This window comes from Accipiter gentilis, chromosome 18 (assembly GCF_929443795.1).
Source record: "Accipiter gentilis chromosome 18, bAccGen1.1, whole genome shotgun sequence".
Classification (NCBI taxonomy): domain Eukaryota; kingdom Metazoa; phylum Chordata; class Aves; order Accipitriformes; family Accipitridae; genus Astur; species Astur gentilis.
This window is the reverse complement of record NC_064897.1, coordinates 369,384-388,984: the sequence shown is the minus strand read 5'-3', so window position 1 is coordinate 388,984 and position 19,601 is coordinate 369,384. Positions and strand designations below refer to the sequence as shown.

The following is a 19,601-nucleotide window of genomic DNA, read 5'->3' as shown; positions in this document are numbered from 1 at the left end:
TAATCAATGCTATACCTGCCTACAGATCTCAAGCAATTAATCTTCAAATCATTTAGAACCGGGTACAGTATGGGGGAGAGGAGAATCAACTGTTATTTCCCACTAACACCGGAAAATAATACAGTGCTCTTCTGAAGTAAGAAAATATCAAGGAACAATTAAAAAAAAAAAAAAAGAGAAAAAAAGAAAAAAAGAGAAACACACCCAGTATGCATGCAAACCAAAACACACATGGCACCAGGTTCCTTGGAGGTTTCTTGTTCAAGAACTGTGACCCAGCCTGGTGCTCCTTTGCTTGCAAGATCTGACAAGATCCCAAGAAGCTGGTGTGGCTGCAGGCCAGGGACCTTGTGCTGTGCTGTGCTCCAAAGAGCCATATGCAAATGCTTAACGAGAGTAACATGACGACACATGTTTCCTCTCCTGTTGTAATGCCAGCAAGGCTCCAAACTTATTCTAGATAATACAGGAGATAGGAACTCAGCCATATGTCAGTGCTCCATGGTGTGGATCACTGCATTCACTATGGCTGTCATAATACACTGTAAATTATACACAACACACACCCTCGATTAACGCAAACCTCAGAACTGTCTACATATTTTGCAGTAGCAGAAATTAACAGACGTTGACAACTAATCAGATAGTAGAAGCATTAAAGCAGACAGGCATAGTCCATTACTATTTGTTGCGTATGCACACAGTTTCTTGCCGTCATAACTGACTACACTAATAATTTCTTCTGATGTAGCAATGTTGTTGGGCTTGTTTTCCCATCCTCCCAACAGGCAGTTATTTCAGTTGCTCGAAGTGGTGCTGCCCCCACCTTTAGTGACAGGGCACTATCACTGGCTGACAACAGCCCTCTGAAGACAGAACATACCTTAATACTGCACCCAGGCACCAAGAAACCCGTTGGAACCAGACATGTGATCCAGATCAGCACTTGCAGGAACTATCCAGAGCACACAACACCACATTTGTGCTGGTCTGTGCACATCACTCCTACTTCTCCACCCAGAGCACCATAGCACAGCTGGCAGAGATCTTGTGAAGAGGAGCACAGCTGCAAAGAAGGTCCCTAAATGAAATGACAAGATAGGCTATAAAGGAGGAGGAACATGCAAGTGAAGGCAAGGCTAGCTACTCTAGATACTCACAGGATGCGAAGGTGTTAACTTCCAGCAGTGTCCAAGACCGCAAGGGAAGCAATAAACAGTAGCAAACTGTTGTACTGAGAAGGACCAGAAGCAGAGGGAGGCAAGGCAAGGAAGAAGGAAAGGAAAGGCAGCAATAACGGAAATCCGTGCCTAGGTCTTGGACAGAAAAAGCACCGAACCCACAGAGGCTCCTGCGAGCACTCGCAAGCTGGCAACTGTAGACTGTCTTTGCTCCATTGCCAGACTATTTTTGGGATGAAACACTGACAGTCAAAAAGGCTCGCCCCCAGATAGCCAGAGATGTGGCAGAGAATGGCACCCCTCACACCTATCGGATTTTCATCTCATGCTGGGAGCTGGGAACAGATACAAAGGGGACCAGAGCTGCCATCAGCTCAGGTTTGGTTTTCCCAGCAAAACCGCAGCACCTGATGGGATGCATAACCCTATTTTCTGTCTGCACATGGACAGAGATGGCTGTTCACTGCCCAAGTGGCAGAACCACCACAGCTACTTTACCACTGCTATTGCTTGGTGGACCTCAGGCGGAACGCTAAGGGCACATCAAATCTCGACCGGTCAGCATCAAGCCAAGAGGGCAAACCAGCCAAAACGCCCCTGGCGCTGAGCCTTGTGAGTGCAGCCAGGACTGATTGCCCAGTCCCACCGCAGAGTTGAGCTTTCCAAATATTCTGAACAGCTCCTTATCAGCAAAGCAGCTTTACATCAGCTCAGCATTACAGTGTTTAGAATCTGGTCCTCTTAAATTGGACTGACAACCTAGCTGAACCACAGCCTGAAACAGAGACAGTCTCTCTGTCAGCACAGGATCTTTCCAGCAAGACCCACCCAGCCTGAGATCAGCAAGTTGCGTAAGCCCACATTTGGACAAGCATGTGTCCAAACGCCGCTTGTGTCCAAAAGCATGCCACTTGAAGTCAATGGTACTGGGCACATGTTTAACACTGGCTGCCTGTTTGACTAAGTGACCAAATCAAGACCCTCAAAATACAGATCCTGCCAGCTCTGTGCAACCTGCGGGTGCTTTCAGTAGTATCAGCCCTCTGTTATAAGGTCCACAGTAAAATACCAGCTCTTGACTTGACTTCAGTCTACCAGCCACCAGACATGACCTCTGTCACAAACTGAACACGAGCAAGTCTCCACAAGCATCCTGATCACTGTGGCTACAGCCTGCCTTCCTTCTCCACTTGAGAGGCACTACCAGAGCACATCTATGGGAGCAGGGGAAGGGGGGCAGCAGATCGGGCCCAAGGGAAATGCTGAAGTTACAAAACTCTAATCAAACCTGCAACAAAGACACGTTCTCTTCCAATACGCATCTTGCTCCAGATCACTCTGGTTCAGTGTGACACCACCATCACACAGAGAAGCAACTTCTTTACCAAGATATTTCTAGGAAAAATTTACTTACGGTTACATAGAACCACTGTGACCCATAAGCATGACTCCATACAGAAAATAAAACAAAAAATACTCGGCGAATCAGGGCAAACAAGGGCTGCTCTACCATATGAGAGAGGTCACAGGGTTGATGCTTACATGGTTATTAGTTTCATTGTTGTTATTTAAAAACAGCTGCTAAGGGCATGAGAAAAGGAACCTCCTCCAGGCATAGGACTGTTGGCTTGGTAATGCAAGGAAGGTGTTTCAGACGTCCGAGCTCTTGGATGATGCCTGCTTGCCACAGCAAGGATGATTCTGCTCCCAAAATGCACATCTTTTCCTTGTCAGTGTTGCTCGCTGTAGGTCTCTGAAGAACAACTTCACCTCCCTCGAACCAGGGTGTGATGGGTTGACCCTGGCTGAACACCAGGTGCCCACCAAAGCCATTCTATCACTCCCCCATCCTCAGCTGGATAGGGGAGAGAAAATATAACAAAAGGCTCGCGGGTCGAGATAAGGACAGGAGAGATCATTCACTATTACCGTCACGGGCAAAACAGACTCAGTTTGCAAAATTAACTCAATTTATTACAAATCAACCAGAGCAAGGTAATGAGAAATAAAATGAAATCTCAGAACACCTTCCCACCACCCCTCCCTTCTTCCCGGGCACAACTACCCTCCCGGATTTCACCACCAAGCCCCCCCAGCGGCACAGGGGGACAGGGATGGGGTTTATGGTCATCACATGTTATTTTCTGCCGCTTCACCTCCTCAGGACGAGGGCTGATCACACTCTTCCCCTGCTCCAGCGTGGGGTCCCACCCACGGGAGACAGTCCTCCACGAACTCCTCCAACGTGGGCCATTCCCACGGGCTGCAGTTCTTCACGAACTGCTCCAGCATGGGTCCTTTCCACGGTGTGCAGTCCTTCAGGAGCACACTGCTCCAGCGTGGGTCCCCCACGGGGTCACAAGTCCTGCCAGAAAACCTGCTCCGTGGGCTCCTCTCTCCACAGATCCGCAGGTCCTGCCAGGAGCCTGCTCCAGCGCGGGGTTCCCACGGGGTCACAGCCTCCTTCGGGAACCCACCTGCTCCGGCGTGGGGTCCTCCACGGGCTACAGGTGGATATCTGCTCCACCGTGGACCTCCCTGGACTGCAGGGGGACAGCCTGCCTCACCAGGGTCTTCACCACGGGCTGCAGGGAAATCTTCGCTCCGGCGCCTGGATCATCTCCTCCCCCTCCTTCTTCACTGACCTTGGTGTCCGCAGGCTTGTTTCTCTTACATGTTCTCACTCCTCACTCCGGCGGCAGTTTCTCCTCGTCCCAACTTTTTTTTCCTTCTTAAAAATGTTATCACAGAGGCGTTACCACTATCACTGATTGGCTTGGCCTTGGCCAGCGGCGGGTCCGTCTTAGAGCCGGCTGGTATGGGCTCGCTCTCTCTCGAACACAGGGGAAGCTTCCAGCAGCTTCTTACAGAAGCCACCCCTGTAACCCCCCCCCCCGCTACCAAAACCTTGCCAAACAAAACCAATACACAGGGGTTGTTGGTTGTGGATAAGCCCAAGCCCCTACTGCTTTATGCACCTCAAATCAGTGTGCACTGATCTGCTCAGGCGGGAGAAAAAAGGAGAAAGGGTGTTTCCCAACCTACCCCCTTGTTACACACCTCAGTACAGACATACCAGAGGAGAATCAGGCCTTCAGAAAAAAAACAAAGATAAGAGAAAAACTTGGCAATTGTTGTGCTATCCTAATGAAACAGACTGAATTCTCTGGCCTTACCATTACACTAAGCACTAGACGATTCAATTGAATTTGATCTCCCCTCATGAGGCAAGGCTATTTTCTCTCCTACTTTCTTACCGCAACTCAGATTTGTCTACGTCCTATTTTTGTATCTAAATTAAGAATATTGCTCATAACTAGATTATACGGCATTTATTCTGAAGAGTAAGAGATACTGATACAGCTAAAAATTCAATATAAACACCCTGTGGATGTAAGCCATGACATTTATATACTGGATTAATAAGCACTAAGAGGAATTTCTGATGTAGGGCACATGACCCCTCCTTCATTTCAAAAGCAATTATTTTAATACCGTGATTTCAAAGTGTGACATGTCCTTGAAAGCGCTTGCAGACAGACAGCCTTATCAAAAAAGCTTCCAAATCCTGAAAGGACAATTTCAGGTGCATCTCCGGTTTTGAGATAAGAGAACATCTGGGAGTGAGTGTATGGGCTGGCCAGCAGATAAGCAGGCTGAGACAGACATCAGTTTTATGTATGCAGTATGGATCTGAGCCTCCCTCAGGCAAACAGAAAAACTCAGGGAGGTTCGACACAGAGCTCCTGCTTTGGCCCATCTTTAGTTGTAACCAGCACCACTACGCTGCCATCGCTGCCGCTGTCAATGGTGAACCACGCTGCCAGCAGAGCATTGCTCCATCCCCAGTCCCTGCTCCCAGCAGGTTTTTGGAGCGGTCTCACCACTCTGAGCAGCCCTTGCCTTTCACACCGTCGCCTACTCCTTGATATTTTCCAGATACCTCAACCTGCAAGCTACTGCCATGTTAACTTCAGAAGGCCAGCTTATAGCTTTAATCACAAAAGAGAACACAGCCAGGCTCCTGGTTATCACTTGTCAAACCGAGTCAGCATCAACTCAGCTTTTCAAAACCAGGATAAACGGAGAACCGGCCAATTTGTTGTAAGGAGAGCTGAAAAGATGACAACAGCTGTTTTTTCCGTCAAGACCTTAAAAGTTCCCAGAGCCTTCTGACAGCAGTTTGATGCCCCAGGCAAGGAAAAAAAAAAAAAAAAAAAGTCCCATCCAAGCCAATATGGCCAAGACCCATTTGCACACTGGGCCATCACATCCCAGCCCGCAGATGCCCAAGCTGGTCCCACGGGAAGGCGCGTGCCTGCTGACACCCTGTGCACCCCATGGCACAGCACACCTTCCTCCTGAAGCAGCAGCTGAGGTGGCTTCCCTTAGACATTGGCTCATACCACTTAATTTTGCCATCAAAGATCATCACCTGTCCTGCTAATCCTAGCCATGTCCCAAACCTACCCCGAATCCTGGAGTCGCATTGCGATAGACCTACTACACCAAGTAGAACTGTTAAGAAAGGGGGCAACGAGAAGTCCAGCTATCACGCAAGGTTTGCACATGAGGGTGTGGGGATATGGGTGGTTAGGGAGGTAGGTTTAGCATGGAAGTTGCAAATTTGAGATCTTAGGAGTGAAAAAAGTACTCTGTGTTCCCTTATGTTATTGCAGAATGGACTTTCTTAGTTATACCAATAAAACTGGGGAGGATAGTAGTAAAGTTCACTATGGGGAACTGCACTGGCTCTGGTACCCACCCCAGCACCTGCCCCATGCTTCCCTCTGGCCGTGATCACCTTCTGGCTGCCATCTCCCACTTCTTTCCTTCCATTCAAGCTAATGTCCCCTCTCCCACCACCCTTTTCCCTCTCCTGATACTTTCTTACTCTCTTGAGTGACCATGGTTTGTGATTTGCAATCAACCTGTAATACGTGACAGCTTCTCCCTTCTCTTTGCTATTTGCAAACAGTTAGGAGGAAGCATTAAAAAAAAAAAAAAAAAAATCCCAAAGAACCCTGCCCTCAGTTCTCATGCTTGGCACAACCACAGCCACAAAGAGGCCACAGCAGGACAAGCCCTCTTCAGCCCCACAAGTGCTGTGTTGGACCCTGGGGCAACCATGCTCCAAGGAGCGGCTGCCACGCGGTCCCAGGTGCAGCATCCAACTCTCAAGGCTCTGCCGAGCAGAAGGATATGCAATTCTTCTCACAGCTGAGAAGTTAACCTCAGTTTTGGTGAATTTGCACTGGGGGAAAAGGAGAAGGAAGAAGTATCCAGATAGTCAGCTAGCTCCCTCCCTCTCTTAATTTCGTGTATCGAAGTAGCACACAGGGGTAACAAGTATCTCCAAAGAATTCCTTGGTAAAGGTATCAGCATGCTCTGAGCAACTTGCCCTGAACTCATTCTTGGAGAGAATCCCCATTTTTGGATGCAATACCTCAAAAAAAATACAAAACACAAAATTAAAAAAATAAACACAACAAAACAGCCCAAGGCAAACATGCAGCTCCTCACATGCTGAGCTGCTGACATTTCTAAGCAGCCGAAATCAAAGGCTAGTGAGAGAAGTTGTCAGATGACAAAGGAGAGACACAAAGACCCCACCACAAGTGCTCACACTGTGCAAGTAAAGCATGAAAGCCTACGTACCAGCTGCTCTGCACTTACTGCTGCAAAGTTCAGGTCCCAACCCAGCCCTGAAGGCTCCCCAAGCCCAGCAAGAGAAAAACATCCAGATTAATGAAAAGTCACATTCAGGTGCTCAAAAGGTCAGCTGACAAGTAATCAGCAATTTGGGTATCATGAGAAACACTAGATGAAACCGGAGCCCCGTGACCATGCCATGGCTCAGGACAGCTCTGCTCAACGCTGGAAGGAAGCATGTACAAATGAAGTTATCAGCTACATAAAAGATTCAAAGGAAAAGGAAAAAAAAATACTGGCTACAATACCTCAGTGCTGCTCTTCAGCACTGAAGGTCTTATCTAAGGCATCAGGATATCTGTCCCACTCACCAGAAACAGAAAACTAAATATAATCCTGGAGTTAAATCTTCAGCCCCTAAAAAAGGCTCAGCAAAGTTTTTCATCCCCAGATAGAGCGCATGGCTGAAGACAGCTGCCTTCTCCACTGCATTCACTATAGCAAGGCATGCCCAGAATAAAGTTGTGTCGAGTCACGCAAGACTTTCGCCAGAAAGTTTATCAAACAAGGCTTCTGAAGCCAGCCAGAAGGTGGCCAGGGAACCTTCTGAGAACCTGTGGAGAAACTGCCACAGGATTTTCCAAAGAAAGATGGAGAAATTCTTTGTGTGATTTCCATGCTCCTCTGCACCAAGCCACTTTTCACCATGCAGATTATCTGTCCTCCCCAAGAGGACTAAACTGTTCTAACGCTGCCCAGTGCTCCAAAACCCCTTTGTAAAAAGCTAGTATTCCTGAAAAAAGTAGTTTTAACTAACTTTGAACAAGTACTTAACAATATTGTTACCATGACTTCCTCTGTAACAGAGCTCATAATTCCACTATTCACTACTTGCGGCACTCACCTTTTCTATATGACATGCAACACATTTGGGGGTCTTGTCAGTTAATTAAGCAGCTGTAAATCAAGCCCTATAGCCTAGTGCAGTTATCTAAAATTATTTCTGCAAATGAAGTAATCCCAGACACCACTCTAGCCAACAAATTCCACTACAACCCATGGGGGAAAAAAAATAAATCCTAACGTGGCATGTGGTGGATGAGACAAGAAGGATTAGTTTCTATATATGCCATGTGTTAACACAGTCCCCACTTAGGATGGCTCACTTTTCCCATCTCAGTCTCACATAGAAAAAAAATTGGGGAAAATATTTTTCCAAATACTACAGAAAAGGTTTCCCCCTCTTCTGGTTCAAGGGGGAAGAGGAGGGAAGGAGCAGAGAGATCCCCCAGCTGGCAGTGAGCAACACCCTCCCCTCCACAACAACCCTAACCCAATTCACACACTGCTGCACCTTTATAAACTCCAGACAATTCCTTGCATACTTCGAACAATACGCTGAGAAGTGACAACCACATCAGTAAGTTAGACAACATATTTAAAAACAAACACCAAAAACCCACCACCATCAAATGCACTTAACTAAATAGTTAATAAGGTTAGGCAAGATCATTAAAGATAAACAGCTCTCCCTTTCCTTTTAATGTTGACCAGAATCAAACTTTCTTTCCCCCCCTCTTTCTCTTCTTTAGTTTAAACAAGAGAGAGGTGTGGTGCTGTACTAGTACAAGTCAGGGAGCTGGGAACTCAAGTTGATTTTGTTTCTCCCTTCATGGCCTAAGGTCACTTGACTTCTTGTTCACTTTCCCCATCTGTAAAATGGGCAAATAATAATGAGAAACTACTACACAGTGTTATAGAAATTATTCAATTCATAGCTGTATAGTTCTTTGAAGATGCAAACAAAGTGCCAAGCATTATTACTAGATGATGAAATGATGTATTTTCTCCCCCAAGCTATATAGACAAAGAAAAAAAGCCATGCAAACAGCCTACTGTATTCCTAATGAGATGCAATACTCAGAAAGTGTGACATCTTAAAACAGATTGGACAATCTTCTTCCAGCTCACAAAGATTATTCCCAATACATAAACCCCACAGAATTATAAATGCAAGAAAAGAAATGTAACATTTGACCAGGTTTCTGCAGACAAAATAAGCTTGTCTAAATAAATAGGGAAAACATACATTCTCAGTCTTTAAGAGAGCAAAAAATTTCCCAAAAAGTAAGGGAAGAAATTAAATTAGATCTGAAAGCTTTGGAGGGGATGAATTTATGCTTTGTGAACATACAGTAACTGTCAGGACTGGGAAAGTCAATTAAATAAAAAGGACCGGATGGGAGGGAGGCAGGGAAGTGCAGTGTGCAAAAGAGAGGTCATGCGCTAGATAAACGGGGCAGTATGCTAACTGTTTACAGATAAATACAACTTCCTCTCTCTCTGCAGAGATTTATGTGTATTGGAGAACCACCATCAGTACTGTGGGTGAGCATAACGTTAAGTTACATTAACGTTACCCAAACTACATCACATAAAATGTGAAGAGCAAAAGCATAATGACATAGTGCTTTCTGCAAGCAGCAATACTGCGTCTCAGAAGAAAGGGAGGAAAAAACAACCTGGAAAATCCTGCCTCCTTCCATCCCCACCACTGCCTGCCAGGGTGGCACTCTCCTTCCCCATCGCCTCCAGTCCGAGGATCATTGCTCAGCTGACGGGCTTACATGGTACACAGGGTATCATTCTGTCCTGGTTTCAGCTGGGATAGAGTTAACTGTCTTCCTAGTAGCTGGTACAGTGATATGTTTTGAGTTCAGCATGTGAAGAATGTTGATAACACTGATGGTTTCAGTTGTTGCTCAGTAGTGTTTAGACTAAAGTCAAGGATTTTTTCAGCTTCTCATGGCCAGCCAGGGCACAAGGAGTTGGCACAGGACACAACCAGGGCACCTGACCCAAACTGGCCAACGGTGTATTCCATACCATGCGACATCCCATCTAGTATAGGAACTGGGAAGTGGGGGGCAGGGAATCACCGCTCGGGGACTAGCTGGGTGTCGGTCGGCGGGTGGTGAGCAATTGCCCTGTGCATCATTTGTACATTCCAATCCTTTTATTACTACTGTTGTCATTTTATAAAGTCATTGGCTGTGGGATTAATCCGGTATTTGCACTTAGCATTGTCACCTTTATAATGCGGGAGCCATCTGTGGGAAACTATTAATAATTATACCATTTACCTTTCCTCCATGGAAAACCAGTCTATGGGTGGGGTACCTTTTTTCCCCTCTCCTTTCTCCTTCAGTCCAGTTACAATGGTATTTGAGAATTTTGAAAAATTTGAATACTCCTGGGGTGTTGGGACTAGCATGGTCCTAGCCCTACTGCTAGGAATTAGCATACTTCTGAATGCGGTTCAGCTCTCGTTTAAGGTTAAACAGCTATTTCAGAAGATCACCCAGAGATGTGCCCCAAGGCTGGATAATTATGAGTGGCAGGGTGTGTGGGGTAGTATGGGCAGGTACCTAGAAAAGTGGGCACCTCCAATGTTTTGGAAATTCCCCCCTGAACAAGTGCAGGATCCAGAAGAACTAGTAAAATATTTGGAAAATGTATGCTGTCACCCCGGCAGCTCCAGAGAGATACAAATCACTGCAACATGCTGGGGCCTGGCCCATGCCTATCGAGCCCTGTTTGACACCACTCAGTACCCTCAAGGGGAAGAGAAAGTCTCTAGAACTAACAACAAAACGATGAGCACCGCGGCTACCCAAACCTCGGCAACGGGCGCTGCAGTGCCTCCTGGCCCGGCAAGGAGCATTGCAGGCACCCAGACCTTGGCGACAGGCACCATGACCCCTCCAGCCCCGGCGATAAGAACTCGGGCTACCCAAACCTCAGCAACAGGCACTGCAGCCCCTCCAGCCCCAACGACGAGCACTGCTGCTATCCAAACCTCGGCGACAGACACTGCGGCTATCCAACACATGGCGAGCGATACTGCAACTGAACCAGCGGACCAACCTGTATCAGTTGCCCCTCTACAGAAAAAGAAATATACAAAAAAATAAGTTTGCTTAGTGAAGGATGAAGGTGAACCAGGGCCATCACAGGAACTGGAGGAAGAGGCAGAACCAGAGGTAATAACCCGGTCCCTATCCTTGAGTGAGCTGTGGGATATGCGAAAAGATTTTGGCCGCCGTATAGGTGAGCATATTATCACATGGCTCCTCCGATGCTGGGACAATGGGGCTAATAGCTTGGAATTAGAAGGTAGGGAAGCCAAGCAGCTGGGATCGCTTGCCAGGGAAGGTGGCACTGACAAGGCAATTGGAAGAGGGACACAAGCCATCAGCCTCTGGAGGCGACTCCTGTCAAGTGTGAAGGAAAGTTACCCCTTTAAGGAAGATGTTATATGTCAAACAAGCAAGTGGACCACCATGGAAAAAGGTATCCAATATCTGAGGGAATTAGCTGTGCTGGAGATGATTCATCATGACCCGGACAACCCACAATTACCCAAGATCCAGACGAAGTCCAATGCACACGACCCATGTGGCGAAAGTTTGTACGGAGCGCACCATCGTCCTATGCCAATGCATTGCCAATAATGTCTTGGAAGGATGAAGAGGCACCAACAGCGGAGGAAGTGGCTCGCCAACTCCGTCAATACGAAGAAAATCTCTCCTCCTCCCTACAAGCCTGCATTTCGGCTGTGGAGAAGTTGTCCCAGGATGCCCAACAAATCAAAGAGGATATGTCCTACTCCACACTTGTAAGGACCAATGTCTCAGCTATTAGGAGAGAGCGGTCTTCTGCCCAAGAGAGAGAATATTGAAGGTACATGAACCAGGGCACAGGCGAGGTGCCCTGTGGTTTTACCTATGTGATCATGGAGAGGACATGAGGAAATGGGACGGAAAACCTACCTCGGTCCTAAATGCACGGGTACGTGAGATGCAAGGAAAAAACACCACAAAAGGGGATTCTACCAGGAAAAATGCCACTCCAGTTTCCAAACGGAGTAGAAGGGCTGATTTTATTTCCGATCCTCTTGAAGGGAATTCTGAGCCAATTTTACGAGAAGTGAATACTGGATACTCTGACCAGAATTAGAGGGGCCCTGCCTCCAGCCAGCTGGAGGAAAGGGATAACCGGGTCTATTGGACTGTGTGGATTCGATGGCCTGGCACGTCAGACCCACAGGAGTATAAGGCTCTAGTAGACACTGGTGCACAGTGCACTCTAATGCCATCAAGTTCTAAAGGGACAGAACCCATTTGTATTTCTGGTGTGACAGGGGGATCCCAAGAGTTAACTGTATTGGAAGCTGAAGTAAGCCTAACTGGAAATGAATGGCAGAAACACCCCATTGTGACTGGTCCAGAGGCTCCGTGCATCCTTGGCATAGACTATCTCAGGAGGGGGTATTTTAAGGACCCGAAGGGGTATCGATGGGCTTTCGGTATAGCTGCCTTGGAGACGGAGGGCACTGAACAGTTGTCTACCCTGCCTGGTCTCTCTCAAGACCCTTCGACTGTGGGGTTGCTGAAGGTTGAAGAACAACAAGTGCCAATTGCTACCACGACGGTGCACCGGCAGCAATATTGCACCAACCAAGACTCTCCGATTCCCATCCACAAATTGATTCGCCAACTGGAGAGCCAAGGAGTGATCAGCAAAACTCGCTCACCCTTTAATAGTCCCATATGGCCAGTGCGCAAGTCTAATGGGGAATGGAGATTAACAGTTGACTATCGCGGCCTGAATTAAGTTACCCCACCGCTGAGTGCTGCCGTTCCAGATATGCTAGAACTTCAATACGAGCTAGAGTCAAAGGCAGCCAAGTGGTATGCCACAATGGACATTGCTAATGCGTTTTTCTCAATCCCTCTGGCAGCAGAGTGTCGCCCACAATTTGCCTTTACTTGGAGGGGTGTCCAGTACACTTGGAATCGATTGCCCCAGGGGTCAAAACACAGCCGCACCATTTGCCATGGACTAATCCAGGCTGCACTGGAAAAAGGTGAAGCTCCAGAACACCTGCAATACATTGATGACATCATCGTATGGGGCAACACAGCAGAAGAAGTCTTTGAGAAAGGGAAGAAAATAATCCAAATCCTTCTGAAAGCCAGTTTCGCCATAAAAGAAAGTAAGGTCAAGGGACCTGCACAGGAGATCCAGTTTTTGGGAATAAAATGGCAAGATGGACGTCGTCAGCTCCCAATGGACGTGATTAACAAAATAGCAGCTATGTCTCCCCCGACTAACAAAAAGGACACACAGGCCTTCTTAGGTGTCGTGGGGTTTTGGAGAATGCATATTCCAAATTACAGTTTGATTGTAAGCCCTCTCTATCAAGCGACCAGGAAGAAGAATGATTTTAAATGGGGCCCCGAACAACAACAAGCCTTCGAACAAATTAAACGGGAGATTGTTCATGCCGTAGCTCTTGGACCAGTCCGGACAGGACAAGATGTTAAAAATGTGCTCTCCACTGCAGCTGGGGTGAATGGCCCTACCTGGAGCCTCTGGCAGAAAGCACCTGGGGAAACCCGAGGCCGACCCCTGGGGTTTTGGAGTCGAGGATATCGAGGATCCGAGGCTCGCTATACTCCAACTGAAAAAGAGATACTGGCAGCATATGAAGGAGGTCGAGCCGCCTCAGAAGTGGTTGGTACTGAGACACAGCTCCTCTTAGCACCCCGACTGCCAGTGCTGGGCTGGATGTTCAAAGGGAGGGTCTCCTCTACACATCACGCGACTGACGCCACATGGAGTAAGTAAGTGGATCGCACTGATCACACAGCGAGCTCGCATAGGAAACCCCAGTCACCCAGGAATTTTAGAAGTGATCATGGACTGGCCAGAAGGCAAAGATTTTGGGATGTCACCAGAGGAGGAGGTGGCACGTGCTGAAGAGGCCCCGCTGTATAAGAAACTGACAGAAAATGAGAGGCAATATGCCCTGTTCACTGATGGGTCCTGTCGCATTGTGGGAAAGCATCAAAGGTGGAAAGCTGCTGTATGGAGTCCTACACGACAAGTTGCAGAAACTGCTGAAGGAGAAGGCGAATCGAGTCAGTTTGCAGAGGTGAAAGCCATCCAGCTAGCGTTCTAGCGTTAGACATTGCTGAAAGAGAGAAGTGGCCAGTGCTCTATCTCTATACTGACTCATGGATGGTGGCAAATGCCCTGTGGGGGTGGCTACAGCAATGGAAGCAGAGCAACTGGCAGCGCAGAGGTAAACCCATTTGGGCTGCTGCACTGTGGCAAGATATTGCGTCCCGGCTAGAGAATCTGGTTGTAAAAGTACGTCATGTAGATGCTCATGTACCCAAGGGTCGGGCCACTGAGGAACATCGGAACAACGAACAGGTGGATCAGGCTGCCAAGATTGAAGTGGCTCAGGTGGACCTGGACTGGCAACATAAGTGTGAGCTATTTATGGCTCGGTGGGCCCATGATACGTCAGGCCATCAGGGAAGAGATGCAACATATAGATGGGCTCGAGATCGAGGGGTGAACCTGACCATGGACACTATCACACAGGTTATCCATGAATGTGAAACGTGCTGCAATTAAGCAAGCCAAGCGGTTAAAGCCCCTGTGGTATGGAGGGCGATGGCTGAAATATAAATTTGGGGAAGCCTGGCAGATTGACTATATCACACTCCCACAAACTCGCCAAGGCAAGTGCTATGTGCTGACAATGGTGGAAGCAACCACCGGGTGGCTGGAAACATATTCTGTACCCCATGCCACTGCCCTGAACACTATTCTGGGCCTTGAGAAGCAGGTCTTGTGGCGACATGGCACCCCAGAAAGAATTGAGTCAGACAATGGGACTCATTTCCGAAACAACCTCATAGACACCTGGGCCAAAAAGCATGGCATTGAGTGGGTGTATCATATACCCTATCATGCACCAGCCTCTGGGAAAATCGAGCGATACAATGGACTGTTAAAGACTACATTGAGAGCAATGGGGGGTGGAACCTTCAAACATTGGGATACACACTTAGCAAAAGCCACCTGGTTAGTCAACACCAGAGGATCTGCCAATCGGAGTGGCCCTGCCCAAGCAGAGTTTTTACATACTGAGAAGGGGATAAAGTCCCTGTAGTGCACATGAAAAATATGTTAGGGAAAACGGTCTGGGTTACTCCTGCCTCAGGCAAAGGTAAACCCATTCGTGGGATTGCTTTTGCTCAAGGGCCTGGGTGCACTTGGTGGGTGATGCGAAAAGATGGAGAAGTCCGATGTGTGCCTCAAGTGGATTTGATTTTAGGTGAAAATAGCCAGAATTAAACTGTATGATATTAGTTGCTATATAACTCTGCTACTGTATGTTATCATTACTATAATTGTTATACGCTATATCCATAGTACTATAGTAAGAATCACTTGGATCAAGCAGGAAAGAACTGTGATAAAACTGAGCAAAGCGCAGCAGTGATGGAACCAGAACTGACTCCAGCATGCAATAATCCAACGATGCACACCATCCTCCTGCTGCATCAAATGTCATCTGCTCGTCACACCGCACTGAAGCCCAATTCTGCTCTACTGACTGAGAGGACTTTGCACCATTCCTCCTGCCCAGACAGACTGGTATGACAGATGGAGCCCAGAGTCGGAAACTAAATGAACTCAACAAATGTTTTATGAACATAACTCATGAACTAAAGGAATGATATCTCTGTGTGTGTATACATATATATATATCATTGTACATATGTCTCAAAGGGATGGAAAGGTGGTGATGATTGATCCAGATGTAACTAAAGGTATGGGAACTGAGCATGACGTCAATGGTATAGAATAAGGGGTGGATACTGTCCTGGTTTCAGCTGGGATAGAGTTAACTGTCTTCCTAGTAGCTGGTACAGTGCTATGTTTTGAGTTCAGTATGAGAAGAATGTTGATAACACTGATGTTTGCAGTTGTTGCTCAGTAGTGTTTAGACTAAAGTCAAGGATTTTTCAGCTTCTGATGCCCAGCCAGCGAGAAAGCTGGAGGGGCACAAGAAGTTGGCACAGGACACAGCCAGGGCACCTGACCCAAACTGGCCAACAGGGTATTCCATACCATGCGACGTCCCATCTAGTATAGGAACTGGGGAGTGGGGGGGGGAATTGCTGCTCGGGGACTAGCTGGGTGTCGATTGGTGGATGGTGAGCAATTGCACTGCACATCATTTGTACATTCCAATCCTTTTATTATTGCTGTTGTCATTTTATTAGTGTTATAATTATCATTAGTAGTTTCTCCTTTTCTGTTCTATTAAACCATTCTTATCTCAACCCACGAGTTTTACTTCTTTTTCCCAATTTTCTCCCCCATCCAGTGGGATGGCTGTGTGTGATGAGTGAGTGAGCGGCTGCGTGGTGCTTAGTTGCTGGCTGGGCTTAAACCACGACACAGCCACACCAGAGAAATGTTAACTCAAAAATAAATGAATAGATTGGTGGTTTTAACTCTTACCAAACCCAGCAGCAAATCAGATCAAAACTGACCTTTGATGATTATCCCCATGTCATTTAATGCCCCAATACTGCTCTGACAACATACTGGGTTCCTAATACTGCTCTGACAACATGCTGGGTTAACACCACAACCCCTCTGCTCCAGCAGCCAGGCAGGAACGGGACTGGGGGGGACTGGGGACCCCTGCACCCCATCCGCAGGCAGTGTTACACCTCCCACAAACATGCAGAGCAGCCACAGGCTCTGGAGAAATATTTTAAATTATAACTATTTTGAGCACATTTCAGTTTAGCACAACTATTAAAAGCCCAAGAAAAGCTCTGTGACAGCTGGACCCTGCAGAACAAGGCAGCAAGTGCTAATAAATGCAATAATGAGATGTACACAGAAGTAGCCTTGTACTTCTGTCCCTCCCATATTCAAAGTGACATTGGGGGGAAAAAAAAAAAAAAACAACAAAGCCAACAAAACCAATACTAATTTCTGCCTTTTGCACACAGGCATGGTAACAGAGTGGACTGGACATGTGCTATTTCAGTGCTGCATGTGCATGCTCTGTCTCGCTTTGGACACCCAGACAATCTGCTGCCATGTAGCACAGACTTTAACTAAAAGCAGTCCCAAGAACTGTGGAGCAAGGTGAAGATGGACCTAAAAACCTCTGCGGATTTTGCTAGGAAAGAGCAGCAGCCACAGAAAGTATGACTGGATCTGGCTACATGGACATAGCCAGGTTTATGTCTTCATGGCACCACACTAAAGCATCTCTCTCTGCTAAGGCTTATTTTAAAAGCCTTATTTAGCTTTTCTGGATTACTTATACACACTGCCTTACTGTGGGTCATGGTTGGACTGTCAGCGATATGTTTAACACAGTGCTTGCTAGAGAGGGAACAAAGGGATGGGAATCTGTGCTTCTACGGCTAAATAGAGGCAGCAGGCAGAGGCACTGAAACTCCACTCAAAACACATCAGGGTATTCTGTGTGGTGAGATCGGAGCTCAGACATCTGGGCTGAAGTTGGGGCAACACAACAAAAAGGCCGTGTTCCTCCCCCTGGCTGGGAGAAGCAGACAGCTGCCCGAAACACAGCCCACTGCTCCTGTAAACGCTAAGTCAAGCATGGGAATTTCTTGCCATCTTGTTAGGAGAGGCTCTTATTTATTTGTTTAATGGTGAAAGTCAACAGCAGCCAGAAAAATCAGCTCCAGCTTTCCGGACTGATAGCTATGGGCAATGGAGCTGACTCAAACTGTGTGCCTTCAAATACCAGAGAAACACCAGTACTGGAGCTACAGGAACAAAGAAAGGAGGACTGAGCACCTGCTACCACAGCCTAGGATGGACATGGACACACACACCCCTTCCCACAGCAATAGCACAAGCAATAGGGAAAACAAAGCAGATTTTAGTTCCAAAACTTCTGCTACTCCTTGGGAGGGGAAACCAGCACAGCATCTGGAGAGCAAAGAGGCAGAGACTTCCAGTGAAGGCAAGATATTTGCATGGTGATGCCAGCAGATTGAAAGTCTCCAAACACACATCCAGCAGAATGTGGCTGCCAGCCAGCATCGGACTTTTAATGATGTTTTTACAGCCATGACCAACTCAAATCCAGCTGGAGTGCAGGACCAGCTGGAGTGTAATCCCAGAAACTCTGATAAGCAGCAATACAACTGAAGAAACGTTACCAGTATGGGAGACAATAGGTGATAACCGGCTCCTGCAGCCAGCGGACCTCTGATTAAAAACCCAGGGAATAAAAGCATTTGGCACTGGAGTTCAGGGTTCCTGACAAACAAGGAGCAACATCCACTTCATTCCAGGTCCGGTGCGAGACCTCAGGCACCCTGTGAATCCCAGAGAGAGCTCACACAGTGATTTAGTGTGGGAAGTGTCAGAGATCCAAGAAAAGGCACTCCAAAGGCTATGGAGAGGGAAAGGGAGTAAAAGAAGGGAAATAACCTTTCAAGTGAGACACCAGTCCTCGCATACTATGGGCCTGCAGCAAGGCTACAGATGTAGGACAGCACTAGGGAACAGCAATGACCAAAGCCAGGAGAGCCCTGAGCCCTCAGTGGCAGCGCACCAGTGGTCCCAGGCAGCAGAGGAGGCACGTGCTGCCCTTTCCAAAGCTCAATGACTGTTAGCAAACCTGTAGGTGCAAGGCAAGCACCCCCTTGGGTCTCAGGCTGTTAGATATCATGAGGAACAGCAGCCACCGCTGACCCTATCAGCTGGCCCCAGGGTGGCACAGGGAAGATCTGGGACGCAGGGAAACAGGAGGGGGATCCAGCCCATCCACCACGGAAAGGGTAGACAGAAAGGCAAGTCCCAGCCAGGGTGGGGAGACAGCCTTATGAAGCAGCCCCGTAGAGCTCTGGACAGAAGCTGGCCGCTGACACAGGTAGACTTTCAGAGACCCTGGACATATGAACAAGTCAGCAGATGTGCCTGATGTAGATGCATCACCGAAAGGGAGGTACGCTTGCTTCTCTGGCAGGCTAACACACACCACCTCAAAGAGGACGGTACAAACGAATACTGCAGTCCTCCTCCAGTGATAGGGCAAGGATGAGCAGTTCAGAGATGAGAGCAGCTGAAGGGCAGCAAGCCAAGACACAGGATACAGTATGCTGGTAGATGCTGGTCTCTGCTAGTGGTTGTAGAATATGAAAGAGTGCAGCAGCACGAGTCGGGAGGAGAGACCCAGTGAGCAGCTGGGACCTCAGTGGTGGTGTTAAGGGGCGAGTACATCCCAGCTGCAGGGTACACGGCTGAAGTGCAGATGCAGCAATTCAACCCAGCCTTCCTGCTGGAATTTAGGATGCTAAATCATGCTAGATCATACTGTAATATCCAAAACAAACTAGATGAGGGATAACCATCCCCAAAACAAGACTGCCAGCTCTGACGTGCACTAAGCTACTTAGATCAAATCAGTCTGGACCAATGCAAAATGCCACTCCCTGAAGTCAACTAAACTGGGTCATTTCCAAGGGCTAATGCAACAGATAGTCTATTTTGCTGAATGCGTTTTCACATAAACTTGCCCCAGTAATCTGAAAGCTCTTGACAGTTTCTTTGCACGTTGCCGTAGACCTGCTGAGTCAGATTAACTGCATGCACGCAGCGCAGCTGCATCACACAGGCATGGCAAGTCCAGTGGGCCTCATACTGGAGCACTGGCACTGCTTGAGCCCATCATATGCGACAGAACAGCTCCAGTGGTCACTTCAGGTTTATTTCTTGGATAATCAAAATACACTTCATTACTCTGCCACAGTCCATACGTTAACTCCAAATCCATTGTCTTTAAAATGTGGAAAGCCTCCCTGAATCTAAACAGCAGCTCAGACTGTGTTAAATGA

The 19,601-nt window shown here is 47.5% G+C and overlaps 1 protein-coding gene across 5 annotated transcripts in view; it reads right to left on the bottom strand.

Moving 5' to 3' along the window:
• PPFIBP1 (PPFIA binding protein 1) overlaps nucleotides 1-19,601 on the bottom strand; it is a 150,971-nt gene that overhangs the window by 72,043 nt on the left and 59,327 nt on the right. The window lies entirely within an intron of this gene.